Source organism: Gracilinanus agilis, chromosome 4, assembly GCF_016433145.1.
Source record: "Gracilinanus agilis isolate LMUSP501 chromosome 4, AgileGrace, whole genome shotgun sequence".
Taxonomy (NCBI): domain Eukaryota; kingdom Metazoa; phylum Chordata; class Mammalia; order Didelphimorphia; family Didelphidae; genus Gracilinanus; species Gracilinanus agilis.
The window spans coordinates 361,766,648-361,779,075 of record NC_058133.1 but is presented as its reverse complement, the minus strand read 5'-3'; the positions used below and the strand labels follow the sequence as shown (position 1 = coordinate 361,779,075).

The 12,428-nt window shown below is 38.4% G+C and overlaps 1 long non-coding RNA gene across 1 annotated transcript; it reads left to right on the top strand.

Moving 5' to 3' along the window:
* Nucleotides 1-316: 316 nt before the first annotated feature.
* Nucleotides 317-1,412, top strand: LOC123245001. Its single transcript, XR_006506098.1, has 2 exons — nt 317-446; nt 1,239-1,412. It is a non-coding gene; the product is annotated as an uncharacterized LOC123245001 (long non-coding RNA).
* The last annotated feature ends 11,016 nt before the right edge of the window (nt 1,413-12,428 follow it).

Genomic DNA, 12,428 nt, shown 5'->3' with positions numbered 1-12,428 from the left:
TATATATATATATATATATACATATATATATATATTATAATAGTTGGAGACTGTGAAGAGTGAATCGAACTGTCTTTGTCTATCAATCAGCAATTTTTAAATTAATCGGTCAAAAACTAAAACACCCCTACTTACCACTAAGTAGGAGAGTTTGCAAGTCACTTACTAATGTGGGTAACAACTCCAGAGGCCACTGGGCAGTGCTAGGCAAATTGAAAGACTGCAATTGGATCCTGTAAAGTGGAGGAAGGGACAGGAAGTGATGTGGAAAAAGAATATAAAAAGTCCTGAACTTTCTGGCCAAGGGACCTTCAAACTAGGACTTTGGCTCTTGGACTGCTTCTTGGAGGACTGCTCCTGGATCTTCTCCTTTGGACTTTGGTGTTGGAGGACTTCACTTTGGAACATGGCTTTTGGTCTTCTCCTTTAGAGTTTGTCTTGGATGGGTGAGTAGCTGGCCTTCCTTTTCTGACTTCTAGAGAGATTGGTTCTGGAGATCCCTGCTGTGGCTTTGTGTTGGCAGAACTCTAACTGAAGAGGAAACCAGAAATGGGGAAGCCCCTGCGGGGCTGAGCCTCACTTCACCAGAGAAGGACTAGTAGGCTTGTTAAAACATGTCTCTTTAGCTACCTTTTCCATTTTCACTCTTTCTCCCTCTTTGTAAATAAAGCTACTAAAAGTCACTTTTTTACTTGTTATATCTTTAAATCAGCGATCACAATATTACTTTAGAATTCTCATATTTAACTTAAAACCTAAATTTAATTTCTTACAAGACAGTGTTGAATAACTTTACAATAGTTTTACAATGAACACATTCAAGCTAATTAATATCTTCAAGAAATTGGAGAATAGCTTCACAATAGATACATCCACACAAATCAATATTTTAAAGAAATGATCAGGAAGTTGGAGGCAGGAGGGGCTGATGAGAGGACAAATCAAGCCACTGGGCTTGACCTCCTGGAAGAAGCTTCAATAATCCAAATACAAACATACAATAGGAGAGTCTTCTAAGACAAAAGGGTACTCAAGATTGGTACTTAAGATTTTGATCAGTGGGTACTTCAGGATCTAAGTCTGTCTCTCTAGCTTAATACATACATAGGCATAATTTCTGTGCCCTCCAGTCCTCTTGTCATCTTGCATCTTTCTCTTTGTGATTACCAACCTCAGCCTATGTGGCTGAGACTAAAGCAATGAAATAAAAAGGAGAGCTTTTTTTTTTTTTTTTACAGCTTCCAGGACCAGTGCTATCCAGGACCAACTGTGCCCGTTGGCTGAGTTGACTTGCAATATCCCTTGGAGGCACAGGTCAGCTGTCCAGATGGTATTGCCAGAAATGTTTGCTTCTCAATTTAATTTCTTGTTCCTTTGCTATTCTATTTCATTAAATGTGGTTTTTTTTCTCATTTGGAACTCATGTTTCATATAGCTTGGTCCAGTAAATATTGAATATTGTCGAATGGGGGCTTATAAATTGTGGATTTGAATTAAATGTTGACTCAAAGATACCTTGAACACCAAAGCTAGCAATGTAACTTTCAAGGAATCACACTAAGCATGCCCTGGGCTAGAGGGAGCTTTTGAATCACACTAAGCATGCCCTGGGCTAGAGGGAGCTTTTGCCCTCCATTTTCTTCTATTTCAACATTCTCCTGTGTTATTTTATCCACTCTCGAGTCTTCAACTTATATCCCTTCCTGGCTAATTACTAAATCTTATATCTCCAGCTCTACTCCTCCACTTTTGTTAGATCATCCCCCTATTAGATCATTCTGACTGCTATTTCTGAGTTCCCTCAGTTACCAAAGCTTAGAACCTGGGGAAAAGAGAGAAGATAAAACTAGGTTAATAATATAACTTGTTAACAGCACTAGAAATGCTAGCAAATGTGTAGTGAGAAAGAAGGTTAAAACTGGTGACATTTTGTATTTGGGCAGCATTTAATCATTCCTAGCTTGCCACTGGACCTCATTACCAAACACTCCTTAATCTTTTTTTGCAGTTCATGAAACCAGAGTAGCTATTTCCACTCAAGCATTTATTAATAATCCCTGGGTGTATTCCCTCTGTAATAATCTAACAGAAAAAAATAATAATAACTCACAAAGTTTCACAGAGGAGAAGACTGTTCCAACCATAACATGTCACGAAAACTGAACTGTTCAATAAGGATCTGTTGGATGGAAACTGGAAAAGTTTCCAAGTCTCTCACCCTATGCCAGGAGGGAAAGGAGGGGGTTGGAGATGCCACAGTATCGAATGGGAGACTTTGAGTTTCATAGCAGTGATTGCATTGCCTCTGTTGGCTATAAATATTCCTTTGACTGGGGAGAAAAAAAAAAAAGCAGATCCCGCCAGCTTGCTGTAACAACACAATATTGTTTCAGAATGTCCACAAAATAAGCCTCATCTCTAAGTCACACACGAGCAGAGAGAGCTTGGAATCAAACAGAGGAAACATATTGAGGGCACTGAAATTCCATTAGAAAAAACGCTTCCAAAGGTACTCATAGCCCCTGGCCCAAAGTTGTGCTCTGTGTGTGTGTGTATATGTGTGTTGCTAGAGAACAAAGAGTTTCTGCATATTTCCACTGGATGAATATAATACAGTCAAAATTGCCCAGTGGGCTCAGGAACTGGATCTGAACTGATGCCCTCAGAAGAAAGCCAAGTATTGCTTACTTGAGTGTCCTTTTTTGAAAATTGCAGTTGTGCTATACCACACTGAGCTCCAAATGGATGCATGATCTATAGTAAATATAAAAGGTCATTATCATTAACAATGAGAAGAAAATAAAAAGTAAGTGCTTTGTACAATAATGGCTGAGGTGAGGTTTTTTTTCCCCTTATATATCAAGGATAAACTGTTTTTTAATACATAAATCAATTAACGGGGGCAGCTGGTGGCTCAGTGGATTGAGAGAGCCAGGCCTAGAGACAGGAGGTCCTAGTTTCAAATCTGGCCTCAGACACTTTGTAGCTGTGTGACCCTGGGCAAGTCACTTGATCCCCATTGCCTAGACCTTACCACTCTTCTGCCTTGGAACCAATACAGAGTATTATTTCCAAGATGGAAGGTAAGGGTTTTAAAATAAAAAAAATTAAAATTAAAAAAATAAATCAATTAACATCAATTATATCACAAAACCCTCCACCAAAATCCTGCAAACTCTTGTCATGGTTGAAGGTGGTCCTGGACTCTTAATGTTTATTCCAGTGGAACATAAACTCTGAGACCACCATCTCATCTAGAAAGGTTTTGAGTGTGGGCCTATCAGTCCTTTGTGGATCGCCATAATTAGGTTTAGGCTCTTTGGCCAAAGGACAATGAAATTTCCAGAAATTTCCATAATAGCAATTCATCAATGCCATTGGGTCACCACTGATTCAGACCTAGAAGTTTAGCCTTAGAGATCATCATTTTTTAAGGCATGCTGAAGCCAAAAACAAACAAACAAATAAATATATGAACCCTATGTGCATCTCCACCCCAAACAATTCAGAATATACAATGGAGATTAGGTGTACAATTTTTTTTACCTACCCCCACAATGCTAAAAACAAAAATGATTCAAAAGCACACATTTTTTTCAAAATTTATTTATTTTTATTCTAAATTTTACAAATACCAAATAAACCACATACATAAAACAGCAAAAAAATATTTTTTAAAATGCATATCTCCATTATGTGCAACTTGTTTTAATTTATAATTTTATATATAATAATTTCAACCTTTTGCTTTCAAAATTGTTCTATTTATTCCTAGCCTTTCTTCTGTTCTCTTGTCCTCATTTTAAGCAAGACTATGACTTTCTTCTTCTCCTTTACTTTTTTCTTCCTTCCTTGCTATATAGATGTCATTGCCAGGAATATTGCTTCTCAAATTAATTTCTTGATGCCTTGCTATTACATTTCATTAAATGCTTTTCTTCTCTTAGAATTTTTGTCTTATAAGTCTTGGTCCAATAACAGAATATTATTAAATAGGGGCCCTTAATCTTCTTCCTATATCTATTTGAGGAAAACTTAGAAGAGTCAAACCTAAATTTTAAGAGATTCCTCCCTGTCCCCTGGAGCTCTGATATGGGTTAATAAAGAGCCCAAGATTTTGAGAAAGAACCAGACCTTACTCTTTAGGGGCCAGGCTCCCTTAGGACTATGGGGCCAGGGCCAAGAAGGACCGCTTAGAGAGAGAGAGAAATGGTGAGAGCTCTTGGCTCCTGTGGGTACAAGCAGTGATTTTATGTTGATATGTTGGAGGTGAAAATCTTTATAGCAGACTTCTTTGATAAAGGTGTTATACCCAAGATGCACAGGAAAATAAAAATAATGATTATTCTCCAATAGATAAGTGGTTGAAGGATAGAAAAAGCAGTTTTCAAAAGAAGAAATTCAAGCAATCAATACCTATATTAAAAAATGCTCCAAATCACTACTAATAAAAGAATTGGAAATGAAAACATTTTGGAGGTTTCACCTAATATTCAGTAGGTTGACAAAAGGAACAAAGCATGAACATGATCAATACTGGAGATTTGCCTATAGGAGAAGAGGCTCACTAATGCGACGGGTTTGATTTATTTGTTTTTAAACCTTAACCTTCTGTCTTGGAACTGATAGTGATTCCTAGGCAGAAGAGCGGTAGGGAAGGGCTAGGTAATTGGGGTTAGCCACCTGGCCTCCCTGACTGTATTTATTTGTTACCATGAGAGAGGGATTCTATGATGAGACATTATGATTGGGAACTTATAATAATATAAAAAAGAAAAGAAAAAGTAAATTAAACATTTAAAAACAAAAAGTGTTACAGTCGTGCTTCATTTTTAGATGTGTGTTTTTTTTTAAAAAACCTTAACTTCTGCCTTCAAATCAGTACTTACCTTCTGCCTTTAAATCAATGTGCTGTATTGGTTCTAAGGCAGAAGAGTGGTAAGAGCTAGGCAATGGGGGTTAAGTGACTTGCCCAGACTCACACAGCTGGGAAGTGTCAGAGGTTACATTTGAACCCAGGACCTCCCATCTCTAGGCCTGGCTTTCAGTCCACTGAGTCACCCAGCTTCCTCTTTGTGTTTCATTTTAAAAATAGCTTCTGAAATTATAAGCAGGTCCATTTTTATATTTGTTTTGGCTTTTGCCGATTGAAACATTTCAAGAAGCATTTATTAAGCACCTGGTAAGTACGGAGGATACTGAAACAAAAAACAAAACAAAACACCAAACTATGTTCTCAAGAAATGTACTATATATTTTACTTTCATGAAAAAGCTATGGGGGCAGCTGGGTAGCTCAGTGGAGTGAGAGCCAAGCCTAGAGACAGGAGGTCCTAGGTTCAAATCTGGCCTCAGCCACTTCCCAGCTGTGTGACCCTGGGCAAGTCACTTGACCCCCATTGCCCACCCTTACCAATCTTCCACCTATTAGACAATACACCGAAGTACAAGGGTTTTAAAAAAAAAAGAAAAGAAAAAAGTTATGGTGTGGGACAGGTAGGTGGCATAGTGGAAAGAGTGCCAGATTTGGTGAGAGTACCTAGGTTCATATCTGGCTTCAGATACTTTCTAACTGTGTGACCCTGGACAAGTCACTTAAACCCACCCGCTCCTTTTTTTTTTTTGCCCAGCCCTCGCCCTTCTATTTTAGTTGTTACTATTTGCCTAGCCTCTGCTCTTCTGCCTTGGAGTTGCTAAGACAAAAAGTAAAGTTGTTTGGTTTTTTTTAATTAAATTAAATCCTTCTCTAACATTCCCTTTGAGTCATTCCTTCATTTAACTAATTTTATTAAGGACCAGTTACATATAAGACAGTTTGCTAAGTGCAACAGACAAAAGGAGAGATGGCACAAACATTACTCTCAGATGAGCTTTCAATCTAATAGGAGGAAAGGCATGTATATAAATAACTTTGTTGCAGGAGATAGTGAGAGAAGTAAAATAAGAGAATACCAGGGGCAGCTGGGTAGCTCAGTGGATTGAGAGAGCCAGGCCTAGAGATGGGAAGTCCTGGGTTCAAATTTGGCTTCAGACACTTTTTAGCTGTGTGACCCTGGGCAAGTCACTTGACCCCCATTGCCTACCCTTATCACTCTTCTGCCTTGGAACCAATACATAGTATTGATTCTAAGATGGAAGGTCAGGGTTTAAAAAAAAGAGAGAGAATACCAGAAAAACTGCTGTGAGAAGTTTAGGGGAGGAGTAGGGTTAGAAGGGCAAATGATGACTTCAGATTTGGATGCACTGAATTTGAGGTGAGGACCCAGCATCCTGTTAGTGTCCAGTAGGCAGCTGGAAATCAAGAAATCAAGTGCAGAGGAGGGGTTTGAAATAGAAATCTAAAATTAAGAGTCTTCTCAGAGGGAAACATTGAAATCTATTTGCTGTAAGAATTCCTTTTAATGAGGATAATTATGCCTTAAGTGATCTTTTTTAGTAATTTGTACTTTTTTGTGTCAGTTATTTTTTCAGACAAGTTGAATCTGTACTAGAGATTCTTCATCATTGTGACCTCACTCAGGATAGAGGAGTGATCAGATGGACCCCATGTGTGCAGGGAGGACTCCAAGTATGTGGAGAGGGGGCTGTCATAGAGTGTGGCTCTAAGGATGGATATCCCTAGCCTCTTCTCCCTCCACTCTTCTCCAAGAGTTTCATTCCTGCCAAGAGGGGAAGCAATTTGCCTCTTTCCTATACATACTTTCTCTTCCATCTGGCGCCCTTATATTTTCTCATTTTACTGCCCCCAATCAAACCCCACACCTAGTACCCTGCTATAGTTACTCTCTAATGGAATCCCCTTTCTCCTTTCCAACACCCATCTGAATTCTCCTCCAAAATATCTGCAACTTCCTACCCATATTTCTACTTTCTCATTTCTATGAAATCTTTACAAATAAAAATGTTTAATGCCTTTTGGTTGGTTATATTTATATATTACAAGAGAGGTTTCTGAGGTGGGAAAAATGGGTAGGAATGGGGAAAAATTAAAGATAAAACATCAAAAGTATACCAAATAGGGCAATTAGTGGGCCCATTTTGGCCACTAATACTCTCAAAGTGCTAAACTAGATTACAATATAATTAGAAAATATTTATTTACTTTTCAAATATTTTATTTGTTCCAATTACATGTAAAAACAATTTTTTACATACATTTAAAAATGTTTTGAGTCCCAAATTCTCTCACTCCTTCCCCACCTCATCAAGAAGGCAACAATTTGATATAGGTTATATATTTACAGTCATGAAAAATACATTTCCATACCAGTCATGTTGTAAAAGAAAACACAAAATAAATCCATAAAAAGATAAAGTAAAAAATAGTATACTTTGTTCTGCACTCAAAGTCCATTATTAGTTCTTTCTCTGGAGGCATATAGAGTTTTCCCCAAGTCCTTCAGAATTGTCTTAGATTAGATCTTTGTATTGCTGAGAATAGCGAAGTCATATACAATTGATCATGGTACAGTATTGTTACTGTGTTCTCTTGGTTCTGTTCACTTCACTTTTCATCAGTTCGTGTATTTCCAGGTTTTTCTGAAATCATCCTGCTAATCATTTCTTGTAAAACGATCATATGCCATCATAATCATATACCACAATTTGTTCAACCATTCCTCAGTTAAGGAACATGACCTTATTTTGTGTTCTTTGCCACCACAAAAAGTGCTGCTATAAATATTTTTGACATGAATCATATAACCATGGAAAAATATTCTAAAAAAAATTAGATCATGTGGGGGAAATTTTTTTTAAATAAACATTTTTGTAATACAGGTCCTTTTCCTTCCTTTTTAAAAAAAAGTCTCTTTGTGATGCAGAGTAGTATTGCTGGATCAAAAGGAATGCACAGTTTCATAGTCCTTTGAGCATAGTTCCAAGTCCCTCTCCAAATGCCTGAAACAGTACTCCAGGAACCGTACATTAATGCCTCAATTTTTCCACATCTGCTCCAACTTTTGCCATTTTCCTTTTCTGTCATATTAACCAGTCTGATAAATGTGAGGTGGTACCTCGGAGTTATCTTAATCTAAATTTCTCTAATCAATAGTGATTGAGAGCATTTTTATATAACCATAGATAACTGATTTCTTCATCTGAAACTGCCTGTTCATGTCCTTTGACTATTTATCAATTGGGGAATAATTCATATTCTTATAAGTTTGACTCAGATCTCTTAAGTATTTGAGAAATGAAGTCTTTATCAGAGAAACTTGCTGGAAAATTTCTTCCCAGTTTTCTGCTTTCCTTCTAATCTTGGCTGTATTAGTCTTGTTTGTGCAAACCTTTTTAATTTAGAGTGCAAGTAAAATCATTCTTTTATAACCAAATGCTTTCTGTCTCTAGTTTGGTCATAAATTCTTCCCTTATCCATAGCTCTGACAGCTAAACTATTCTGTGCTCCCCTAAATTGCTTATGGTATCACACCTTTATGTCTAAATCATGTACCCATTTTGATTTTATCTTGGAATACTGTGTGAGATGTTGGTACCTCCTTTCTGCTAAACTGCTTTCTGTTTTTCCCAACAACTTTCGTCAAATATTGGATTCTTGTCTCAAAAGCTGGAAACCTTGCGTTGATCAAACACTAGATAACTACGGTCATTACCTACTACGGTCATTACCTACTGTGTATTGTGTACCTAATCTATTCCACAGATGCACGCTCTATTTCTTAGCAGTACTAGCTTGCTTTGATCATTACTGCTTTTTTTTTTTTTTTAAACCCTTGCTTTCTGTTTTAGTCACAAATCTAAGATACAAGGCTCAAGGGCTTTTTAATTCGTTGCACATAGAGGAAGTATCTGAGTTCAGATTTGAACCCAAGTCCTCCTTACTACAGACTTGGCCCTCTGTCCACTGTGCCATCTAGCTGCCCAGAGTTTACTGCTCTGGAATAGTTTGAGATTTGGTACATGCTAGGAATTAGAAAATTCTTAACAAAATCAAATGAAAATAGAATAGAATAGTGACAGTATTGATATATGATTTTTTAAGTCCCTGTGAGATAGATGCTCAGGGATCCTTACATACAGTTTAGTTGCCCCCCCCCCATTTGAGTCTTACACTGCTGGTCTAGACCCAAGATTTCACAGGAATAAATAAATAGATAATGAACTTCTTTGACCCTCCGAGGTCTGTATCCCAAAGAGATCAAAGATAAGGGGAAACAACCTACTCATACAAGCCCAGAGTGAAGTGGACCTACGCACCTCATGAAATGGTGGTATGGGCGAGGGGCTCACAAATAAGGAGAGAGAGCATTGAAGGATGAAAGCAGTTGGTAGAGGGAGGGCTGAAACCAGCATCGAAGTTTCCATGGCCTGGGTACCTCATAAAATGGTGTCCACACATACACATCAGAATAAAAGGTCACAGGACAGAGGGATGGGTATCTCCACATAAGGAAACGATCTACCTATGTAGTTTGGCAACTTTTTTGTAACTGAAAGTCATTTAGAGTTTTGTGTTAAATTGTTAAATTTGCTATATACTTTTCTTTCTAAACCTTTACTTTTTGGAAATTTGTTATTACATGTAATTAGTAAAAATAAAATAAAACAATCCCTTATTTTCTGTCTTAATAACAACTCTAAGACAGAAGGGCAAGGACTAGGCATAAGGGGGTAAGTGACTTGCCCAGGGTTACACAGGTAGGAAGTATTCGGGGTCATATTTGAAACCAGCTCCTTCTGATTGGAGGCCTGATACTCTATTTCCTGTGCTACGCAGCTGCTTTGTTATATTCTTTTTCAAATAAACTGCAAAGCAATAGAAGCTCATGATTTTATTTACAATCTTATTTTGTGTTCTTTGCAGATTAGAATGTTTATGTTGGTGGACAATTATTTGGTTCATAAAATGAATGGGGGGGTCAGGTGGGTGGCAGCTGGGTGGTCAGTGGATTGAGAGCCAGGTCTAGAGATGGGAGGTCCTAGGTTCAAATCTGACCTCAGACATTTCCCAGCTGTGTGACCCTGGGCAAGTCACTTAACCCCCATTGTCTAGCCCTTACCACTCTTCTGCCTTGGAACCAATAAGATGGAAGGTAAGGGTTTAAAAAAAAAAAAAGAATAGGTGGAAATAGTTACAAGAGTGGTCTATGGAGCAGCTGAGTGGCTCAGTGGATAAAGCATCAGGCCTGGAGACAGGTCCTAGGTTAAAATCTGGCCTCAGACACTTCCTAGATGGGCGATGCTGGGCAGGTTACTTAACCCTGTTTGCCTTGTTCTTATCACTAAGACAGAAAGTAAGGGTTTAAAATAAAAGGAATAGTCTGCATGAGAATATCCTTGAGAAAGACATGGGAAGAGAGAGGAGAGAGGTTTCTGTGGATCATTTTCTACATTACACTTCATATTAATAAATACTAATGCTTTGAGTTATAGAAAATCATAGATCCTATTGTCTCAATTTCTAAAAGCATTAAACTAAGTAGGACAAAATTCAACCTTATAATACCTTAAACAAGATGGAGTGTCAGGAGATGGCAATAGTGGAGAGCCCTCCAATCATGCCCCGGGATTAGACATTAGGAAGCTTTGCAGAGCTTTATAGCAGGCAGTGATCAAATAGTCCTGACTAAAAGAGAATGGGACTATAACACTAAGGATGGAATAGCCCAAGCCCAGGGACTCTGAGGTCCTTAATGTTCTGAAACACCAGAAAGTGTCTTAAAGATTCAGGGCTTGGAATCTCAAAATCCAGGGGAGGGCCATTCCCAGGAGGCAGAGGAGGTCAGGAATTTAGGATACTTAGGAAAAGGCCATGCAGAGCCAACTGTAATTGGTTTTGTTCTTTCTCTCTTTTATTTCTCTTTTATCCCTGAATTATTGTAAGTTTTAATTTGATTATGTTTCCATGATCCATTGGGGAGACTGGTCTCCCAAAGGATTACAGGGAGGAATGTATAGTTGGAAAATCTTGAATTCCTAAAAACTGCATTACCCAGACTTCCTTTCTGTATTACCTAGAATGCTTTTCCCTTTGTCCACCTTTGCATGGTCACTTTTGTATAAATTCTGAAGCTCCACCTCTCTCTCTTTTTTGCTCTGACAAGTGGACTGAATAGCTAGGTCTCTTACTTTAGTTATTATTAATAAAATTTTATTAAATATAATACTTAGTGTAATATGGGGATTTAACAGGTAGGGTTGTAAGGTAGTTGTAATAAGGGGATTAAGGCAAGTGGATGGGGTTTGTAGATCCCTAAGTCAGAAGGTAGGAAAGGAGGGGGCAGTAGTGGAGGTAGTAAATTGAGGTGGAAGGAGGTATAAGGGAATGACTGAGTTTTGGAAATATAAACACTGAAGTCTAAAGAGAAGCAAAGGAAGAGAATGAGGTAATTGGGCAGGCAGCTGCAGCAGGGAGACACAGACTGGGTATACAGGTTTGAGACAGAAACACTGAAGGGAAACAGACTGAGCCCTTTAAGCAGGAAGGGCACTTCTACAGACAAAGGTTAGGGCCAGCCAAGAATGGCTTGAAACTGACTAGAGGGCTTTCTAGTCAGTTTCTCAGGTTCACAAAGAGTCCAGAGGAAGTATAGAGATCACTACTTCCTCCAAGATGGACGCCTCCAACTCCTCTCAGGACCCAGAGAGAGAAACTATTCCTTTCTCCCCTTCTCCCTCCTTTATCATTCAACCAATGATTTAGCCAAAGGTTTGATTAAATGACAACAGGGTTTATTGAGTTTCAGGATTGATTGTAAGGGACAGAGGGATACAAGGTATCTCTAACAACCACCTAGGGAGAAGCTTCGGGAGGGGGAGGGACACAGGAATGAGAGACTGAAAAGGACCTGCCTCACTCAGGCCAAGGAGGTTTTGTTGCCTTTAAGGTTAGGAAAATTTCATATAATGATTCAGGAGATAATTTGTATCAAGGGTAAGCTCTATTTGACTACGGGCAAACTAAGTCTACAAAGTTTGAATGCTACCACCCAGATCCACCCTTCTTCAAAACCCACAGGAAATTAGGAAAGGAAATGGTGATTGGAATAGGGAAGGTCAGGGAGATCCAGAGGAATTAGTTAAGCTACAAATCTCAAGAGAAAAGCTGCAGAATCAAGGCCAGGTTTTCAGCCCTCAAAGATTGAGCTCAGTTGACCCTCCTGCTCTGACCGAGACTCCAGGATCAACTGCCTCTAGTCTGGGTTCTAAACCCTTTTCAACTGTCATAAATTCTGCAGTAAGGCTTTGCAGGGTTGATTTGCACCTTTTGCACCACATTAGTTATTGGGTATTAATTTTAAAACCCACACAACTGCTTCACACAAAAGGACAGGGGAAGAATATGGCCATTATACAAGTCCAAATTCAGGAACTAAAATTAAAGAAATGAGCAAATCAGAGAAAAGACCATTCAGTACAAAAATTATTACAAATCTAACTGTAAAATTTGCAAGCAGAGAGTCAGAGGAA